This window comes from Colobus angolensis, unplaced genomic scaffold (genome assembly GCF_000951035.1).
Source record: "Colobus angolensis palliatus isolate OR3802 unplaced genomic scaffold, Cang.pa_1.0 Scaffold543, whole genome shotgun sequence".
Lineage (NCBI taxonomy): Eukaryota > Metazoa > Chordata > Mammalia > Primates > Cercopithecidae > Colobus > Colobus angolensis.
In genome coordinates, this window is record NW_012118966.1 from 924004 (window position 1) to 929320 (window position 5317).

At 41.2% G+C, this 5317-nt stretch overlaps 1 pseudogene; it reads right to left on the reverse strand.

The window, feature by feature from the left end:
* Window positions 1-2046: 2046 nt before the first annotated feature.
* Window positions 2047-3462, reverse strand: LOC105525584 (annotated as a pseudogene).
* Window positions 3463-5317: the final 1855 nt, after the last annotated feature.

Genomic DNA, 5317 nt, shown 5'->3' on the forward strand with positions numbered 1-5317 from the left:
AAAGAGGAGCAAAGCTTTACTTGGTGACAGGTAAGAGAGCGTGTGCAGGGAACTCTCCTTTATAAAACCATCAGATCTTGTGAGACTTACTTACCATCACGAGAACAATATGGGAAACACCCACCCCTATGATTCAATTACCTCCCTCCGGGTCCTTCCCATGACACATGAGAATTTTAGGAGTTACAATTCAAGCTGAGATTTGGGTGGGGACAGAGCCAAACCATATCAACATTTAAGTCTTTACTGTTCCTACAATTATTTTTTCTGTATAATATGAACCAGAGTAGTTTTTCTTCCATTTGAATAAATTGTTCTAGCATTATTTATGAAATAATCCAGTTGTACACAGATAAAAATGCTGCTTGATTTACATATATTCATACTATTTCATACTGTTCCCAATGGTGTTTTTGTCTTTTCCTGCATTGAGAATACATTATCTTAATCATTGCAGCTTTAAGCTAATTCTTGGCCTCTAGTAGAACAACTCCTTCCACCTCATTATTCAAAATTGCATTGACTCTTCTTGGTTCTTTCTTTGCTCTTTCATATAAAGTTAGATGTCAGCTTCCTTAAAAATTCCTGTTGGATTTTCTTTCTTTCTTTCTTTCTTTTTTTTTTTTATTTTGAGACAGAGTCTTGCTCTGTCACCAGACTGAAGTACAGTGGTGTGATCTCAGCTCACTGCAACCTCCACCTCCCAGGTTCAAGCAATTCCCCTGCCTCAGCCTCCCAAGTAGCTGGGATTACAGGTAGACACCACCACGCTCAGCTAATTTTTTGTATTTTAGTAGAGATGGGGTTTCACCATGTTGGCCAAGATGGTCTCGATCTCCTGACCTCGTGATCCACCCACCTCAGCTTCCCAAAGTGCTGGGATTACAGGTGTGAGCCACAGTGCCCAGCCTCTGTTGGAATTTTAATTGGGATTGAATTGAATTTGTAGATAATTTTGAGGAAGTATCAACATCACTCTGTTATTGTAATTCAATTCATGGACACTCTCTCTACATATACATACACATACTCATCCTTTTTTATATATATTTTCAATGTTTTATAATTTTTCTCCAGAATGGTTTTGCCCCCGCATTTTTTTTTGGAGGGGGGACGGAGTCTCACACTGTTTTGTCGCCCAGCCTGGAGTGCAATGGCGTGATCTCCGCTCACTGCAGGCTTCACCTCCTGGGTTGACACAGTTCTCCTGCCTCAGCCTCCCGAGTAGCTGGGACTACAGGCGCCTGCCACAACGCCTGACTAACTTTTTGTATTTTCAGTAGAGATGGGGTTTCACTGTGTTAGCCAGGATAGTCTCAATCTCCTGACCTCATGATCCACCCGCCTCAGCCTCCCAAAGTGCTGCCCCTCTTTAATTAAAAATAAGAGGTAATATTGGTTTTGTTCCATTGAGACTGGAATTTTTATTTTCTGTTTTCTTTTTTTTATTATTATTGGTGCCTAAAAAACCCTTTTAATAATTTCTCCATAGATGCTCTTTTAAGTTCTACATAGATAAGCATGTCTTCAAATAGGCATATTGTTATTGTTTTCTTTCCAATTCTTACCTCTCATATCTTTTCTTGGCTCTAGTAAGGACTTTGTAGTTTTTAACTGTAAGCACAATCTCATCATCTTCCTGACTCTAAGGAAACCTCTAAAATTTAATAATTGATTGTGATTTTTTTTTGATTGGTATTGTTTGCCAAGTTCCATTTCTCTTTTTTATTTATTTTTTGTTCTGTTTTGTTTTTTATTTTTCAAGTTCCCTTTTTCTTTTCTTTTCTTTTTTTTTCTTTTTCTTTTCTTTTTTTTTTCAGAAAACTGACTTTAAGATTTATTTTTCTAACTTTTTTCAACAGAGAAAACAACACACTCCTCAGGGAAAGGTGAGGGGTTGAAAAGGCAGGCCCTGGGTAAAAATTCTTATGCCACCACCTGGAGTCGGTAGGCCTGCCTTGGAGAGAACACAGGCACTGCCACACCACCACAGTGAACAGCTGCTGTCTGGGGTCAGCAGACCAGTTCACAAGCCATGCAAGGTTGTTATAGATCCAAGTCATAAAAATCTTCCAACTCCTCATGAAACAAGTCCCACTCATCTTCAGAGTCTTAGTTCATCATCCCCACATGTAGCCAAAAGCATAAGCAACAACTCGCCCAGCTCAAAGGTGACAAGCTCTTCTTCATCGTTGTCAAAGGGGCTGCTATTCTCTGTTTCCTCAATGAGTTCCCAGAAGTAGTTCCTTCATTGGGCCGGGTATCTGCTTGATGTTCCCACTTTCTGTCTCTGTGGCTCCTCTCTATGGCCATCAGGGTACACATGCTTGTAAAAACAGTTCCCTCCAAATGGGCAGCTCTCATGTCTTTCATCAAAATACCTGCACGCCTTGTTGCTCATTGCCTCTTTGTATTTTACAATGAGTTTCTGCTTCTCTTCTTCCTCCTCTACCCAGTACTCACTTGGAATGACAAAGTTAGATGTGATCCGGCATTCTGGGCAGGACTTTATGATCTTGCTCTCAAACTGCTTAGCACTCCTCCACTTGCGAATGCACCTGAGACAGTAGGTGCGGCTGCAGCTGGCGAGGATCCCAAAGCGGTGCTCTCAGGGGTTGGCTTTTAAATCACCTCCATGCAGATCCTACACACGATTTCCTTGCTGCGCTGCACAGCAAATGAGAGCTCCATGTCCTTCTCATGGGCCTCAGTGCACGATTTTATATGCTGTGGTCTCTGGCCAGCATCCATCGGATGCAGGACCTGCAGCCCACACATGTCACATGAATCTCCGTGGACATACACACAGTTCTCCTGATATCGGCGCTCTCCCACTGCAGCATAGGGCCACAGTTGCTTCTTTGTTTCCAAGGCAGTTTGTTCTTTCACTGATTCTTCCTTGGTCACTGAGCCCTGCAGGGGTGCTTCAGTGCAGGAAGGCGCAGTGCAGCCATAGTAGAGCTGCCCAGGAACAAACTCAATAGCATTCACCCAGTCCTCTGAACCTGCTCTTACAGTTGCAAAGTTTGAATTTCTTGATTCAGCTTCACCTGTGGTGCAACTATCCATGAGAGACTTGAGGAAGCAGCAAGGGATGATTTTGTAGTTAGCTCTGTAGCAGTTGCTTCTTCCTGTTTCAATGACTTACTATGTTCATATATGCAGCAGTCTCCATAAATACAGTACCCTCGCTGAAAATACTTGCACACTATATTATACAGACTGTCAGAGAGGTCATGCAAGTAGCAACAGTTATCCCCTTCCTTACAAACCCCACGCATAAAATACCTGCAGGTGACCTGTTTAGTACAGCTGCCGCCGCTGCTGCCGCCCCCTCGCCCGACCACCGGGGACAGAAGGGACTGTGAGGATCCTGGTAGGGGAGGCCGCTGCCGCCACCGCTGCTGCCACTCCTGCTCCTGATGATGTGACTGTTGGTCTGGGAGCTGCAGCCTCCGCCATTACTGTTTATCACACACAGCAAAGGCCCGGGCACTTCCGGGATCACATAGTTCCAGTCTAGCTGTTGGGAGAGGACTGAGAGGCCAGGCGACGGGAAGGGTAGGGCACTGAGGCACCCGCTCGGTCCCTGCCTGCTCCTCCTCTAGTTCCGTTTTTCTTTTTTTTTTTTTCTTTTGACACGGAGTCTGGCTCTGTCGCCCAGGCTGGAGCGCAGTGGCCGGATCTCAGCTCATTGAAAGCTCCGCCTCCCCAGGTTCACGCCATTCTCCTGCCTCAGCCTCCTGAGTAGCTGGGACTACAGGCGCCCGCCACCTCGCCCGGCTAGTTTTTTGTATTTTTTAGTAGAGACGGGGTTTCACCGTGTTAGCCAGGATGGTCTCGATCTCCTGACCTCGTGATCCACCCGTCTCGGCCTCCCAAAGTGCTGGGATTACAGGCTTGAGCCACCGCGCCCGGCCTCTAGTTCCGTTTTTCTAAATGCAAGTTTGCTAAAGGTTTTTATCCTGTATGATAAACTTTATGAAATGTGTTTTCTGCATCCATCAAGATGTTTATTTCCTAATATTCTTCAACCTATTAATGTAACATCTTTATAACCTATCCATAAATTCCTAAGATAAACACCTACATAGTATGATCTGTGTAGTATATTTCCTTTGAAAACTGCTGAATTCATTTGTCAATACTTTCTACAGAAATCATAGGAGAATTTAGTCTATAGTTTTTTTTTCTGGTCTATGGTTATCTTATTTTATATGAAGATTATATTTGTCTACATTCTCTATTTTTAAAATATTTTATGTAAGATCAGGATTATCTGTTCTTAGAATGAGTGGTAGAAAATATTTTGTAGCAGTTTGGTATTAAGATAGCTAGGAAGGACAGATAGATAGATAATTGGCTTGAGCAGAGGGATTTTGATTAATAATTCATTTCTTCAATGTCTGCTGATTTATTGACGTTTCATGTATTCTTGAATCAATTTTTGTAATATTTTTCTACAAAATATCAATTTTACCTAGGTTTTCAAATATTCATAGTATTCTCATTATTTTTTAACCCTTACTATATCTGTAATTATATACCTCTTCTTTGTGCTTCATATTTTTATACCTCAATTAGTCTTTTTAATGGCTTAGTATTTTTTGTTTAGTTTTCCTTTTTATAGACTGCTTTTATAGAACAGTTTTTGTTATTGTTTAACTCTGTATTTCTGTTTTTTGTTTTGCTAATCTCTACTCTCGCTTTTATTGTTTCCTTTAAGCCACTTTCCTTAGGCTTATTCTATTGCTTTTCCCCAACTTCTTAAACTGCATATGTAACATATATCTTCACTCTTTCGTGTCCTTTCTTTGCTGGAACTCATACATTTTGGCATATAGCAATTACCTTTAAGTTCAGCTCTAAATACTTTTAAATTTTCATTGAGATGTAAACAAAAAGCTACTAAGAAGTGCAGTTTGTCCCCAAACATACAGTTTTGTTTGTTATAAAATTATCTTTCATCAATAAATCCTGATTTCACTTTTCTTTCTGATGAGAGTATGTGGACAGTTATTTAAACGCTTTTTACAAACTAATATGTAGTCAATTTTTGTAAATGTTGCACAATACTTGAGAAAAAATATTTTTTATATGTGTTAGGTATATGTTCTAACAACTAACTGATATGATATGGTTAGGCTTTGTGCCCCCACCCAAATCTCATCTTGAATTGTAATCCCATAATCCCCATAATACCCATGAATGTCAGGGGAGAGACCAGGTGGAGGTAACTGAATCATGGGGGGCAGTTTCCCCATGCTGTTCTCATGATAGTGAGCGAGTTCTCACAGATCTGATGGTTTTATAAGGG